The sequence below is a fragment of the Scyliorhinus torazame genome, chromosome 3 (assembly GCF_047496885.1).
Source record: "Scyliorhinus torazame isolate Kashiwa2021f chromosome 3, sScyTor2.1, whole genome shotgun sequence".
NCBI lineage: Eukaryota > Metazoa > Chordata > Chondrichthyes > Carcharhiniformes > Scyliorhinidae > Scyliorhinus > Scyliorhinus torazame.
Window position 1 is genome coordinate 149,665,915 of NC_092709.1, and position 18,986 is coordinate 149,684,900.

Below are 18,986 nucleotides of genomic sequence, written 5' to 3' on the forward strand. Positions count from 1 at the left end.
AAAGCCATTTTCGATTCAGATCATTTGCATGCACAAGCCGCGCATGCGCAGTTTACGAACAAGCGCACAGTAAAGGAAAATCGATTTGCGCATGCGCAATCAATTCCTATGCTTTACGTCACGGGTATCATGATGTCGGACAACTCTGACCACGCCCACTTAAAGGGGAAATGCCCGGAAATCACAAATAAGACTCTTAAAGGCACAAAACCATCAAATTTAACCTCAAAACGCACAATAATGCCTGAACTTCTACCAGCAGTTGAACATAACTTTCGCAGCACCCTGGAACAAACAGTTTGCACCACCCAAAGTGAAGAGCACAATGACAAATCCAAAACCAAAGAAGATGATTTGTTCTTTGAACATGAAGAGCACAATGACAAAACCGAAACAAAAGAAGATGATTTGTTTATCGAAGAATACTACTCAGACATGGCTGAGTTATTTGGATATGATGATCATAAAAGCATCAGCGCCATGATTGAAAAGCTCAACACGACTCTACTCATGGTAGATGAATCCAATACCATGATGCAATGGCAGATCATTGATACATTGGATGACAGCAACCTGCCAAACACCCAAGAAGAAAACGATGCCACACAGCAAGTACTGAACGACTCTGTTGAGAGAGCACAGATCGACTCCACAGAGAGACCACTGCACGACTCCACACAGAGAGCGATGAAAGACTCCACAGAGAGAGTGATGCAAGCCTCCACAGAGAACTCATTGACAGACTCCACAATGGCAGCAACTCAAGACTCCATAGTGAAGTCCATGCATGAACAAGACCATAAAAGGTCTACCAACCTTATCTGAGCAACCAGCAGCAGACTATGAAAGTCTACCAAGCTCACGTGAACAACAAAAAGACTATGAAAGTCTACCCAGTTTATTTGAGCCCCCAGAAGACTATGAAAGTCTAAGCAGCTCATTTAACCACCAAGAAGACACTGAATGTCTACCCACTGTATGTGAGAATAGTGACAATGTGATCACGATCTACATACAAGATGTGCAAGAACACAGCGAGACTGACAATTCTCAGCTCGTATGTACAGAAGCACTCAACAATCAAAGTCAAACTACTCTTAAGTCCAGTGAGACCACGTCAATTAAAACCTCATCTACTCTTAACTACCCACAAATAAATTAAATCTTGCAGATTTTGACTCCAGACGAGGAACACCAAGAAACCAAAGATGATTCAAATGAACCTGAAATGACTCCAGAAGAGGAGCATCAAGGAATCAAAGAGGAATCACATCCACCACAAAGGAGTGATGCCACCAAGATCAATGCAACATCAGATCATTCTCACAATCCTCAAGAAGAAACGCTCAATGAAACATTAGATACCACAAAGGACACTGACACAAATAACTTTGAGAATGACTCGAATTATCCACACGGAACAGTCATTGAGCACAACAAGAACAACAAAAACCACAAGAAGCTCAACAGAAACAACAACAACAGCAACAACAAAAACAGCAAGAAGCACAACAAGAACAACAACAAGTACGACAACGAAAACAACAAAGACAAAAAAGACAGAAACAACAACAATGAGACAACGACCTGTACAACATGGTACAACTCTGCATATGAAGCACAATGTAACAGCACAGCTCAAAACAATGGCAAGAGTACAAACATGCCATGACATGACAACAAATCTCACAAATTCACATTTGCTCCACTACAAACAAGCAAACCAGCTTTCAAGGCAGATGACATACAGAATCAATACTGCAAGCACAGGAAAAAGTCCAGGTCAGCCAACAAAGATGCCATACAGAATCACTACCACAAGCATTGAAAAAAAAGTCTAAATCAGACAACAAAGTGATTCGACCATTCGAACACCTCATGATGACTTCTTGGTTACTTAAACACAAGAACACTGACGACGTTCGCAAAGAAATGACAACATCAACATCACCACTTCAGCAACAGAAGAAGAAAGCAACTAAACCAAACAAATTCATAAAGTTTGGTCTCATAAATGTTTTAAATTAAGATTGGACTCATAAATATTAATTGGCTTTGTATAATCATCAATATCATCACAACTTGTACATATCATTATTTATCTACCTGTGTTGTACAATTTTCTTCAACAAAGTACAAAAAATATGTAAAAAGAAAAAAGGGGCGATGTAGTGATATGCATCACTGTATATACACAAGGGGTTAAGGTAAAGACACTACAACTAAGTAACCACTAGAGAGAGCACCAGAGATGTATATATACATAGACAAACAGGAAGTCAACAGACCCTTCACAGGAATGGCAGCTGGTGAGCAGGACACAGACAGGCAGCTCAGATGTAACATAGTATAAGCGCTGGAGAGAGAACATAAAGCATCTACTTCAACTGTAAGACTACGAGCTTTATTCCGACGCAAAGAATAACACAAATCGCATGTCTTTTAAATAAATGCATACATTCTACGTATTGTCCCCAATCGTCTGTTCCTGCATTAAATTGCTCCAGCTTCCCATGTGTGCCATTTCAGAGGCCAGTAGAGGGGACTCCCGAGGTCTAAACAAGGTGGACTGGGCACGTAGCAACCGGTGTTGATGGCAGCTCCACAGAACCCTCATCGTCAGTGTTGAATCCATGGTAAGCAGAGTGCATGGACAGATAAGTAGAAATCAATGAACAAGGTTTATTACGATACAAATCCAAATTCCTCCATTACCCTAAGGGTCTCCTCCCCCCGAACTGTACCCAGGCCAGGGTTTTTATGTGAGCTGGGGCTCGCCCTGTTAAGGGGAAGCCCTGCCCCCTTAAAGGAGCAGTTCCTTTTCCGGGGAGGTCATGGGAAATCGTATGGTCCTGATCCCTGGACCTCTGGTTATAACACCCTGTCTTCCCTATCCTGTTTAATTCAAATAACCTAACCACATTGTAATAACCCTCTCGAGACCCGTGGGGATGGTCCGATTGATCTCCCATGGGGCTCGTGGAATGGAAGCTCCCCTGCTTATGGGCAGAGGCTCATCGCTGGGGCTCATAGAATAAACCCTTAAAAGCTGGCCTGGATTGCGACCAGCGTGATTGGTAGTCCCGTTTAGTACCCATTGCTGTACAGCGCATTGTGGCCTTTTCTTTTGGTTGAAAATAAACCTCCATTTTTAATCACCTTCTCGAGTCTCCTGAGCTTTTATACATGGATTGAATTTAATATTTGTCATTACTTTAAAGACCTTTATAAGATGGCCTCAAAGTATTTGCTTTTCTACAGTAAAAAGCCCGAGCACGCTAAGGCAATTGCAGTAACTTTATGAGCAAGTAGCTTGGTGAGCACAGGTACTATTTTTTTTGAATGAACTCCGTAGAGACCTCTAACTTTTAAAGATGAATTTAAACTTCCAGTTATTAGCTGAAAGAAGGACAGACAACAAGAGCAGAGCTACAAGAGCAGCTCAGAGGCTGAGAATTATGTGGCAAATAACTCCCCTCCTGACTCCCCAAAGCCTGTCCACCAACTACAAGGCACAAGTCAGGAATGCGATGAAATATTCTTGCTTGCCTGGATGAATGCAGCTCCAACAACAAGCTGGATACCATCCAGGACAAAGCTGCTCCTTAGATTGCACCTCATCAAACACCTTCAACATTCATTTCCTCCACCACTGGCGCAGTGTCAGCAGTGTGTACCAGGGCAGCACAGTGGCACAGTGGTTAGCAATGCTGCCTCGCGGTACCGAGGTCCCAGGTTCGATCCCGGCTCTGGGACACGGTCCGTGTGGAGTTTGCACATTCTCCCTGTGTTTACGTGGGTTTCGCCCCCACAACCCAAAAGATGTGCAGGGTAGGTGGATTGGCCATGCTAATTGGAAAAAATGAATTGAGTACTCAGAACGTATATTAAAAAAAGCAGTGTGTACTATCTACTAGAGGCACTGCAAGAACTCACCAAAGCTACTTGAACAGTCCCTTCCAAATCCACGACCTTTACCCCCGGGAAGCACAAGGGCAGCTGATATCTGGGAACACCACCACCTGCATATTCCCTCCAAGCCATACACCATCCTGATTTGGAAATATGAAAATGGAAATGAAAATATACCACCATTCCTTCACCATCACTGGGTCAAAAGCTTGGAACTCCCTGCCTAACAGCACGGTGGGTGTACCTACACCACATGTACTACAGCCCACATCCCATGAACAAATACATTGTTTTAGATGTCAGGTTTCAAACTTTTACTGTGACAATTGCAAAAAAAGCTATTAACTAAATTCCATTTTCTTTTTACTGTTTGTACTTTAAACCACCCAAAAGGATATGACCCTTTCTACTTTTATCAACAACCAAAATTCATATTTCGTTGCATCACTTAATCTAATTCTCCTGGATTCAATACATAGTGGTTTGCAGCACCCAAGGCTTTTATTTCTGTTTTATTTTGTTTCCCAATGCCAGCTTCCACAGTGACATTTTTCCATCGGCATTCTCCCTTTATTTCAAGCGAGACAAATCCTCCAGCCTCGCTTTAACTCCTCACAAACTCTGTCTTCAAACTGAGCGAGAGCTCCCGTCCACATTCCATGTGGTGAACAATTGAGTCAGCATTTTCTATGCTTATACCTCAGGCCTGGGTGGCTCTAGTTCTTTTGCTCTCCTCCGCTCAGTTGGCTGCAGATTCCACAAGACCAAGCTGCAACACCTGTCCACCTATGATATGCCTGGGTTCAAAGGGAAGCCTGTTACCTGATCTCAAAATGGCTTCCTCCACACCTTCCCCATGGGAAAGGGAAACATAGTGGGAGGGATTCTCCATCGGACAACGCCAAAATCGGGAAATGCGATTGGGCGGAGAATCGGTTTTGATGCCAAAATCTTTGTGGGCGACGGTTTCATGCCAAATCCCAATTTTCCGATGCCTCGACAGCGGCATCAATGCATTCCACTCCGCACATACTGTAAATGCCATTGGCATATTATTCGTGGGCCTGACCATGTATTCCCATGTACTCCCATGGGTCTCCGCGTTTCTCCACCTATACCTCGATCAGGGCGAATCTCCCACGGCGAGGTTCACTTATGCTTTTAAAAATCATGAAACAGGTGTCGATGGGCTGGGGTGACCCGCCACTGACTGGGGCGGCGTCCAGTCACAGACCGCCATTTCCACTGCCAGCAAGTCAGCTATCTTGCTGCGCACCCCAGTGACCGCCCACCTTGCTCTTGGTTCTGCAGAGTGCCACCGGGCCGTATGGGTCCCCCACCCCGCCAACCCCTGAATCTACCCTCCACCCTCTGCCTCACCACCACCGCATCCCACTCTCCACCATACCAACCCCGCCACCCAACCGGCCGGCACCCGCTGGCAGGGAATCATGCAGCCTGGCCAAGGGCAACGGACACAGCAGCCGCTACAGGGAGGTCTCTGACAGGGGCCGAGGAACGTACCGCTGACAATGGCATAGCCAGCCGATAGCATCCCTAACAGCAGGGCATCAGGGCTAGAGGTCCCCACTGTACCAGGCAGCAACGGGGCCAGAGTTGCGGGGATGGGGGAGTGGGGGGACATGTGGGGGCAGAGTCCGCAGTGCCAACTGGGGCCACCATGTAGCCCAGTGGACCTGGTTGGGTACAGGGGCACGGACCAGGCTAACACATCAGCCTTTCACCCCCTGCAGACAATGGATATTGGAATACAACCAGTAATGGTGGCCTTCTTCCTAGTCTCCGCAACCCTGGAGGATGCACTAAGGCAATACAGGCTGGAGCTACTCGAGGAGGAGGAGGTTGCAGCAGGGAAGAGTGCTCCAGAGAATCAAGAGGCAGCCACTGAGGATGGAGAGGAGGCCATCCAACAGGTCAAGGAGGAGGAGGCGGGGTGCAAAGATGACGCCCCTTGAGGAGTTGTGTGTACCGGCAGTGCCTGTCATTTGAGGACCTGCCGGTTCGGGCATGCCGAACACTCCGGCTCAGCAGAGTGCAACATATATGCACACCTGGCACCGTGGGATAATGGGGAGGAGTCCTGCTCCCGGTGGCCATCAAGGTGATGGTCGCCGAACCTTTTACACCACAGGGTCATTCCAGGCGCTGTGTGGGGACCTGTTCAGGATCTCGCAGAGCTCGGTGCACAGGTGCATCCTCGCCGTCACGGAGGCTCTGTATGCCCGGTCGGCACAATACATCCATTTCAATGTGGACCGAGCCCACCAGGAGCTCTGGTAGCGGGGTCCGCAGCCATTGCCAACATACCCTGGGTCCAGGGGGTGATCGACGGGATACATGTCACCCTACGATCGCTTGCAGATGACAGGCCGCTCTACACAAACTGAACAGGATACCACTCGACGAATGTACAGCAGATGTGTGACCACCAGATACGCATCATGCATGTCTGCACCCGATACCTGGGCAGCGGGCATGGCACCTTCATCCTGGCAAATGTGTTGATTCCCGGCCTCTTCAAGGCTCACTCCAGTTGGGCTTTGGCTCCTGGGTGACAGGGGTTATGCACTAAGGTTGTGGCTGATGACGCCTACCGGAGGCCACAGACTGACACTGAGACCCGGTACAACAATGTCCATGCAGCAAGCAGGGACGAGATCGGGCGGTGCTTTGGCGTCCTGAAGATGTGGTTCAGGTGGCTGTACCGCTCTGGAGGGGCCCTTCAGTATGACGCTGAGAGGGTCGTGCACTTAGTGGCTGCCCGCTGTATCCTCCACAACATCGCACGGCAGAGGGGCGATGTGCTGGTGGAGGAGGATGAACGGCAGGCCTCATGCGATGAGGAGACTGTGGGGGAGGGCGAGGTTGGACCGGACACAGTGCCCAGGCAGGCAAGGGAGGCCGTACGATGTTTGCACCAAGGCCAACACGCACGGGGCGCTCTGATTGCCTCCAGGTTCACTGACTAGGGGGACGGGGGACGGGGGGACTGGCCAAAGGCATGGACACCACATGACCCCCCCCCCCACCTCCTCACCCCCGCCCCCCCCCCCCCCCCCCTTGCCACAACCCCATCTGCAACCCCCTCCGTGATGTGTACCTGTCGCACTACAAGGCTTGGGACTCTGGATTGGCAGTAGCAGCGGGTCTGGTCAATGGGAGGAAGGATAATGACAACCCGCCCTGCGATGAGCTCCGGTGCTCTGCATCATTTGACAATGTCTGACTCCTACCCACAGTAGCACTTTACACCGTCCACCTGGGTAATCCATGCATGCGAGGTGGCCATTCCATCACACAGTCCCATCGAATCCCTGGGGTGGCAGAGGTGGGGACTGTGGGGGAGGGGGGGGAATGGTGGGGTGAGACACCGGAACGGCGATCGCTGGCTAAACTGCGGTCCTGAGCCAAGCCCACCCACACCGTCCACCAATTCTACCCCCCACCCGTGCCCCTCGTTGGCCAGCCCAGACTTACCCACCCCTCACACCCTTCTGACAGAACACTGAGGCACATTGTAACATTGTGAACAGGTGTTTAATGTGACTACATATACAGATACCTGTCCTAGCCCCTATCGCTAAACTATGCATCCGTGCCAACTTAACTGGTGTCTAATATTCTGGCCTTACATGCCATAATGCTATGTCCAGGTGGAACCCAGATGGTACAACAGGAGTGGTGGTTGCCTGACGTGATTGTCGCCCCGCGACCTGGGTCACCTTTGACGCCCTCTTCTGGGGCGACCGGACCAGGATGGGCCCGACTGCTGCTCAGGTGTCCCAGGTGGCATGGTGCCACCCTATTCTGGCCGTTGCCCACTAGATGTGCCAGGAATAGGAGTGGGGGGTGTTGATGGGGTAATCCGAGATGCTGCGGTGTTCTGGCATCTCTCCTGCAGAAGTAACTGGCACTGGCCCCATCACCTCCTCCTCCCTTGGGATGCCTGATGGCCCCCAGGCTACTCTATGAGATGGGGGCGCAGACAAAGCTAACTCCTATGGCTCCCCCACCACCTGGTGCTGCCAGTCCTGGAGGCCCACTGCCACGGAACACAGGGAGTGGACCACCCCCGTCTGGGTTTGCGCAACATCACCCATTGACTTTGCCACACCTTCTGGAGTGCCGCTGCACTGTCCAGGTGGCTCTGGAACATGGCTGACTGTGAGAGGGCAGCCCTGCCCTGGGCCTCGACCACTGCCTGCACAGATTGCCCCAGGCCTTGGACATGATCCTTGGCCGATACCCTCTCCCCCAACGCCTTCACCACGGACGCCACCGGTGCTGTGTTTGCCTGGGTGGCATGCATGGACTGCACCACTTCCTGCCCCTGCAGGTGATTGGACTGCTACAACTGCACCTGCAGGTGCTGGATGTTCACCGTCAACCCCTCTAGTAGTCCCTGTCTCTGCGGCTGCATCTCCATGATCAATGCGACTGTCTGTTCCAGAAGCCCGAAACCCATCTGGACAGCAGCGAGTCCCCAAGGTCGGCCCGCCGCCTGACCGCCCGCCGACTCAGGAGTTCGAACCTCCACCTGATTACCACAGCACGTGTGGGGTGAGCACCAGAGAGTGTCCCAGGAGCCTCTTCACTAAAGTGCCCATCAGAGGTGAGTGTCTCCATCGGCCGACGCCCGCCACGATTTCGGCTTCTAGACCTATTCTCCGCCCAAACGCTTTTCCCGATTTTGACATCAGCCGATGGAGAATCCTGCCCAGGGTCTTCTCCTTGTGGATTTAGATAGAGCTGTTGCTGTCTCCAAGCACAAATACTTTGCACTTCCCTCTCAAAATAATTTAATTCTATTTTGATTTCTAACAATTAAATTACCAAGGCTTACTGTCAAGCAGACTTCAACTTCTATCCCTTCCATTTAGCACAATTTAAAGGTACAGACCCTCAGTATAACTTCATCTAAACCAAAACATATAATTCCAAAACATAACAGTCTCATAAATCTCACGATTGCAACACTTTAATCACCCAGGTAAATCGAGTCAGAACAAAAACCCTGATATATTTTGAGATCCTCTTATTCTAGCCAGAATCATATCTCGATATCCATTTTGATTCTGATAACTTTCATATCAACTCTCTGTTGTATCAATTGGTAAACTCAGCATCATCTTCTGCTTATGTCTGATTTGTCCTTGCATAGGGCCTGTCAGCCAACTTGACTATGTTTTACTCGTCTGCTAACTCTTGGGATATCTATGACTTTTTTTGTATGAGGATAGCTTGGAAAATATTCCATATTTCTTCAAAATTGGCAATGTTTCCAATTGTACGACTGCCCAATTAACCTGGCTCAAGCCATCTGTCATCTTTGCAAATCTAACCTTCATGAAAGCTGGTACTAAAGCAGCATTACATTTTCAGCTCTTTTGATTTGGCTTATCCAGTTAAATCTAATAATATTATTGTCACAGTAGGCAGGTGTTCTCCCACATGTCGGTCTGCTGTTGCTTCAGGGTCACTGCTAATTTCTAAATCGTTAGTTTGTTTCTAACCATGTGGTGTACGCAGAAATAATCATCTAGTCTATCTACCTATCGTTCATTTCTCTTGTCCTCAATATTTGATGGATTACAATCGGTACACTGGATACCTGGGAAATTAAAATACCCCACTACACACATACATACACTACACACATTACACACATACACACACTGAACACATACACACACTACACACATTACACACATACACACACTGCACAAATACACACATGCACACTACACACATACACACACTGCACACATACACACATACACACATTACACACATACACACACTGCACACATACACACACTACACACATTACACACATACACACATTACACAAATGCACACACTACACACATTACAAACATACACACACTGCACACATACACACACTGCACACATTACACACATACACACACTGCACAAATACACACATGCACACTGCACACATACACACACTGCACACATACACACATTACACAGATACACACACTACACACATTACACAGATACACACACTACACACATTACACACATACACACACTGCACACATACACACATACACACATTACACAGATACACACACTACACACATTACACAGATACACACACTGCACACATACACACACTGCACACATTACACATATACACACACTGCACAAATACACACATGCACACTACACACATACACACACTGCACACATACACACATACACACATTACACAGATACACACACTACACACAGTACGCACATACACACACTGCACACATACACACACTGCACACATTACACACATACACACTGCACAAATACACACATACACACACTACACACATACACACACTACACACACACACACACTGCACACATACACACACTGCACACATTACACACATACACACACTGCACACATACACACACTGCACACATTTCACACATACACACACTACACACATACACACTGCACACATTACACACACTACACACATTACATAAAAACACACACTGCACACATACACGCACTGCACACATTACACACATACACACACTGCACACATACACACACTGCACACATAACACACATACATACACTGCACACATACACACACTGCACACATTACACACATACACACACTACACACATACACACTGCACACATTACACACACTACACACATTACACAAAAACACACACTGCACACATACACACGCTGCACACATTACACACATACACACACTGCACACATACACACACTGCACACATTACACACATACACACACCGCACACATACACACCCTGCACCCATTACACACATACAGACACTACACACATACACACACTACACACATGCACACACTGCACACATTACACACATACACACACTGCACACATACACACATACACACATTGCACACATACACACACTGCACACATTACACACATACACACACTGCACACATACACACACTACACACATTACACACATACACACACTGCACAAATACACACATGCACACTGCACACATACACACACTGCACACATTACACAGATACACACACTACACACATTACACAGATACACACACTACACACATTACACACATACACACACTGCACACATACACACATACACACATTACACAGATACACACACTACACACATTACACAGATACACACACTGCACACATACACACACTGCACACATTACACATATACACACACTGCACAAATACACACATGCACACTACACACATACACACACTGCACACATACACACATACACACATTACACAGATACACACACTACACACAGTACGCACATACACACACTGCACACATACACACACTGCACACATTACACACATACACACTGCACAAATACACACATACACACACTACACACATACACACACTACACACATACACACACTGCACACATACACACACTGCACACATTACACACATACACACACTGCACACATACACACACTGCACACATTACACACATACACACACTACACACATACACACTGCACACATTACACACACTACACACATTACATAAAAACACACACTGCACACATACACACACTGCACACATTACACACATACACACACTGCACACATACACACACTGCACACATAACACACATACATACACTGCACACATACACACACTGCACACATTACACACATACACACACTACACACATACACACTGCACACATTACACACACTACACACATTACACAAAAACACACACAGCACACATACACACACTGCACACATTACACACATACACACACTGCACACATACACACACTGCACACATTACACACATACACACACCGCACACATACACACCCTGCACCCATTACACACATACAGACACTACACACAAACACACACTACACACATGCACACACTGCACACATTACACACATACACACACTGCACACATACACACATACACACACTGCACACATACACACACTGCACACATTACACACATACACACACTGCACACATACACACACTACACACATACACACACTACACACATACACACACTGCACACATACACACACTGCACACATTACACACATACACACACTACACACATACACACATACACACACTGCACACATACACACATACACACATTACACAGATACACACACTACACACATTACACACATACACACACTGCACACATACACACACTGCACACATTACACACATACACACTGCACAAATACACACAGACACACATACACGCACTACACACATACAAACATTGCACAAAAACACACTGCACACATACACACACTGCACACATTACACACATACACACACTGCACACATACACACAGTGCACACATTACACACATACACACACTGCACACATACACACATTACACACATACACACACTACACACATACACACTGCACACATGACACACACTACACACATTACACGAAAACACACACTGCACACATACACACATTGCACACATTACACACATACACACACTGCACACATACACACACTGCACACATTACACACATACACACACCGCACACATACACACCCTGCACCCATTACACACATACAGACACTACACACATACACACACTACACACATGCACACACTGCACACATTACACACATACACACACTGCACACATACACACATACACACACTGCACACATTACACACATACACACACTGCACACATACACACACTACACACATACACACACTACACACATACACACACTGCACACATACACACACTGCACATATTACACACATACACACACTGCACACATTACACACATACACACACTACACACATACACACATTGCACAAAAACACACACTGCACACATACACACACTGCACACATTGCACACATACACACACTGCACACACACACACACTGCACACATCACACACATACACACACCGCACACATACACACCCTGCACCCATTACACACATACAGACACTACACACATACACACACTACACACATGCACACACTGCACACATTACACACATACACACACTGCACACATTACACACATACACACACTGCACACATACACACACTACACACATACACACACTACACACATACACACACTGCACACATACACACACTGCACACATTACACACATACACACACTGCACACATTACACACATACACACACTACACACATGCACACATTACACACATACACACACTGCACACATACACACACTGCACACATTACACACATACACACACCGCACACATACACACCCTGCACCCATTACACACATACAGACACTACACACCTACACACACTACACACATGCACACACTGCACACATTACACACATACACACAGTGCACACATACACACATACACACACTGCACACATACACACACTACACACATACACACACTACACACATTACACACATACACACACTGCACACATACACACACTGCACACATTACACACATACACACACTACACACACTGCACACATTACACACATACACACACTGCACACATACACACAGACACACATACACACACTGCACACATTACACACATACACACACTGCACACATACACACACTGCACACATTACACACATACACACACTGCACACATACACACACTGCACACATACACACACTGCACACATTACACACATACACGCACTGCACACATACACACACAGTACACACATACACAAACTACACACATTACACACTTACACACACTGGACACATTACACACATTACACACATACACACACTGCACACATACACACACTGCACACATACACACACATTACACACATACACAATCTACACACATTACACACATACGCACTGCACACATACACACACTACACACTGCACACATTACACACATACACACGCTGCATACACACACACACTGCACACATTACACACACGGCACACATTACACACATACACACGCTACACACATACACACACTACACACATATGCTGATTTAGTTGCCCTTGGAATTTGTTGCCAGAATGCATCAACATGACTTCTTCAAGCTGGTGACCTATAAAAGAGACATGTTTTAGTATACCTGTGTGGTGAGCCACGTATGGCTACGTAAGGCTGTTGTGCACACTGTGGATGAATCCCTTCCATTCCAGGTGGAGAGCGATGCATCTGACTTTGCCCTGGCCGCTACCCTCAACCAGGCAGGAAGGCCAGTCGCCTTTTTTTCCCGTATCCTCCATGCCTCCAAGATTCGACACTCCTCCATCGAGGAGGAGGCACAAGCCATTGTGGAAGCTGTGCAACATTGGAGGCATTACCTGGCCGGCAGGAGATTCACTCTCCTCACAGACCAATGGTCAGTTGCCTTCATGTTTAATAACACACAGCGGGGTAAGATTAAAAACGACAAGATTTTGCGGTGGAGAATCGAGCTCCCCACCTATAACCACAACATCTTGTATCGCCCTGGGAAGCTCAATGAGCCCCTAGATGCCGTGTCCCGTGGTATATGTGCCAGCGCGCAAACAGAGCGGTTACGGTCCATCCACAATGACCTCTGTCACCCGGGGGTCACCCGGCTTCTTCACTTCGTCAAGGCCCGCAACCTGCCCTACTCCACTGAAGGTGTCAGGGCTATGACCAGGGATTGCCAAATCTGTGCAGAGTGCAAACCGCACTTCTTTCGGACGGATAAGGCTCACCTGGTGAAGGCCTCACGCCCTTTTCAACGCCTCAGCATGGACTTCAAAGGCCCACTCCCCTCCACTGACCGTAATGTGTACTTTCTCAACGTTGTTGATGAGTACTCCCGCTTCCCATTTGCAATCCCTTGTCCTGATATGTCCTCTGCCACTGTCATCAAGGCCCTGCGCAGCATTTTCTCCCTGTTTGGATTCTCCGCCTATATACATAGCGATCGGGGCTCCTCTTTTATGAGCGAGGAGCTGCGTCAGTACCTGCTCAGTAAGGGCGTCGCCTCGAGCAGGACTACCAGCTACAACCCCCGGGGGAACGGGCAGGTGGAGAGGGAGAATGCTACGGTCTGGAAGGCCGTCCTTCTGGACGTACGACCCAGTCTCCCGTTGGCAGGAGGACCTCCCAGACGCGCTCCATTCCATCCGGTCGCTTCTGTGTACTGCCACAAATGAGACCCCTCACAACCATCTATTTGTCTTTCCCAGGACGTCAATCTCCGAGGTCTCGCTCCCGGCCTGGTTAACGAAACCTGGGCCGGTCGTCCTACGGAAACATGCAAGGAGCCATAAGGCCGATCCCCTGGTCGAGCGGGTTCAGCTTCTCCACGTGAACCCTCAGTATGCGTATGTGGCACACCGCGATGGATGACAGAACACAGTCTCCCTCCAGGACCTGGCTCCCGCGGGCCCCCCGCGTCCATTATCACCGCGCCCCTCCCAGCCACCTCCCCACTCACCTCCCCACCCACACCTTCACCAACATCTCCCACAGGGTCCTTTAGCCCTGCCTCTGCATCATCACCCTATCCGGGACCCTGTTGTGCGGACGGTGTGCTCCCGGAGCCGAAGGTCTCGACGCCAGTGTCCACGCTGCAGCCGGAGCTGAGGCATTCGCAGTGAACAATTCCTCCTCCCGTGAGACTGAACTTGTGAGTCCGCTTCACCCCCGCCAGACTTTTTTCTTAACTGGGGTGAATGCGGTGAGCCACGTATGGCTACGTAAAGCTGTTGTATATATGTTCACTATTGTTCTACTGTTCTAGTACTATCATTATCTCCACTGTTGTATATACTTGCTGTTATTGCTGTTCTGTTATTGGTTGTTGCTGTTGTACTATTGGAATGTTGTTATTGGTGCTGCTGTTGGCTCTGCCTGTGGCTCCGACCCTCTGAGGAGGTATAAAGCCTGTCAATCTGGGGCAGTCCTGCAAAGTGGGAGGAGCTACAGGTTGGCACACTTTTAGTCTATTGAAGCATCGGTTCACTACTACTCAGCGTCTCGACTGGCTTGATGTCCATCAACCTGTTACTGTACCTGAGTTGCTAACACAATGCCAGGTACTGGAACTAACTGACTTGATTCATTTAGGGATAATATTTGAACCTCAAAATAGAATAAAATTACATTAACCTTACATAAGAAGCATGCTTTCCCTTTTAATGATATAACTGAGCTGCTAAGGAAATTTTTAAATTGAGATAGATCTCTAAAACTTACTTACAATAATTCAGATAGCACAAATGTCACATTCACAAATGATTGTAGTTTTGTTCAGTCATACCATATAACCAAAAAGCGTAAGACCGAAAGGGGTACATAAGAACATAAGAACTAGGAACAGGAGTAGGCCATCTGGCCCCTCGAGCCTGCTCCACCATTCAATGAGATCATGGCTGATCTTTTGTGGACTCAGCTCCACTTTCCGGCCCAAACACCATAACCCTTAATCCCTTTATTCTTCAAAAAACTATCTATCTTTATCTTAAAAACATTTAATGAAGGAGCCTCTACTGCTTCACTGGGCAAGGAATTCCATAGATTCACAACCCTTTGGGTGAAGATGTTCCTCCTAAACTCAGTCCTAAATCTACTTCCCCTTATTTTGAGGCTATGCCCCCCTAGTTCTGCTTTCACTCGCCAGTGGAAACAACCTGCCCGCATCTATCCTATCTATTCCCTTCATAATTTTATATGTTTCTATAAGATCCCCCCTCATCCTTCTAAATTCCAATGAGTACAGTCCCAGTCTACTCAACCTCACCTCGTAATCCAACCCCTTCAGCTCTGGGATTAACCAAGTGAATCTCCTCTGCACACCCTCCAGTGCCAGTAGGTCCTTTCTCAAGTAAGGAGACCAAATCTGAACACAATACTCCAGGTGTGACCTCACTAACACCTTATACAATTGCAGCATAACCTCCCTAGTCTTAAACTCCACCCCTCTAGCAATGAAGGACACAATTCCATTTGCCTTCTTAATCACCTGTTGCACCTGTAAACCAACTTTTTGTGACACATGCACTAGCACACCCAGGCCTCTCTGCCAGCAGCATGTTTTAATATTTTATCATTGAAATATAATCCCTTTTGCTGTTATTCCTACCAAAATGGATAACCTCACATTTGTCAACACTGTGTTCCATCTGCCAGACCCTAGCCCATTCACTTAGCCTATCCAAATCCCTCTGCAGACTTCCAGTATCCTCTGCACTTTTGCTTTACCACTTATCTTAGTGTCGTCTGCAAACTTGGACACATTGCCCTTGGTCCCCAACTCCAAATCATCTGTGTAAATTGTGAATAGTTGTGGGCCCAACACTGATCCCTGAGGGACACCACTAGCTACTGATTGCCAACCAGAGAAACACCCATTGAAATGAAATGAAATGAAAATCGCTTATTGTCACGAGTAGGCTTCAATCAAGTTACTGTGAAAAGCCCCTAGTCGCCACATTTCGGCGCCTGTTCGGGGAGGCTGGTACGGGAAATCCCCATTAATCCCCACTCTTTGCTTTCTATTAATTAACCAATCCTCTATCCATGCTACTACTTTCCCCTTAATGCCATGCATCTTTATCTTATGCAGCAACCTTTTGTGTGGCACCTTGTCAAAGGCTTTCTGGAAATCCAGATATACCACATCCATTGGCTCCCCATTATCTACTGCACTGGTAATGTCGTCAAAAAATTTTACGAAATGAAATGAAATTAAATGAAAATCGCTTATTGTCACAAGTAGGCTTCAATGAAGTTACTGTGAAAAGTCCCTAGTCACCACATTCCGGCGCCTGTTCGGGGAGGCTGTTAAGGGAATTGAACCGTGCTGCTGGCCTGCCTTGGTCTGCTTTCAAAGCCAGCGATTTAGCCCTGTGCTAAACAGCCCCTTCTAACTAAATTAGTTAGGCGCGACCTGCCCTTTATGAACCCATGCTGTGTCTGCCCAATGGGACAATTTCCATCCAGATACCTCGCTATTTATTCCTTGATGATAGATTCCAGCATCTTCCCTGCTATCGAAGTTAAGCATACTGGCCTATAATTACCCGCTTTCTGCCTACCTCCTTTTTTAAACAGTGGTGTCACGTTTGCTAATTTCCAATCAGCCGGGACCACCCCAGAGTCTAGTGAATTTTGGTAAATTATCACGAGTGCATTTGCAATTTCCCTAGCCATGTCTTTTAGCACTCTGGGATGCATTCCATCAGGGCCAGGAGACTTGTCTACCTTTAGCCCCATTAGCTTGCCCATCACTACCTCCTTGGTGATAACAATCCTATCAAGGTCCTCACCTGTCATAGCCTCATTTCCATCAGTCACTGGCATGTTATTTGTGTCTTCCACTGTGAAGACCGACCCAAAAAACCTGTTCAGTTCCTCAGCCATTTCCTCATCTCCCATTATTAAATCTCGCTTCTCATCCTCTAAAGGACCAATATTTACCTTAACCACTCTTTTTTGTTTTATATATTTGTAGAAACTTTTACTATCTGTTTTTATATTGTGAGCAAGTTTACTCTCATAATGTATCTTACTCTTCTTTATAGCTTTTTTAGTAGCTTTCTGTTGCCCCCTAAAGATTTCCCAGTCCTCTAGTCTCCCACTAATCTTTGCTACTTTGTATGCTTTTTCCTTCAATTTGATACTCTCCCTTATTTGCTTAGATATCCACGGTCGATTTTCCCTCTTTCTCCCGTCCTTCCTTTTTGTTGGTATAAACCTTTGCCGAGCACTGTGAAAAATCGCTTGGAAGGTTCTCCATTGTTCCTCAACTGTTTCACCATAAAGTCTTTGCTCCCAGTCTACCTTAGCTAGTTCTTCTCTCATCCCATTGTAATCTCCTTTGTTTAAGCACAAATCACTCGTGCTTGATTTTACCTTCTCACGCTCCATCTGTATTTTAAATTCCAGCATATTGTGATCGCTCCTTCCGAGAGGATCCCTAACTATGGGATCCTGAATCAATCCTGTCTCATTACATAGGATCAGATCTAGGACCGCTTGTTCCCTCATAG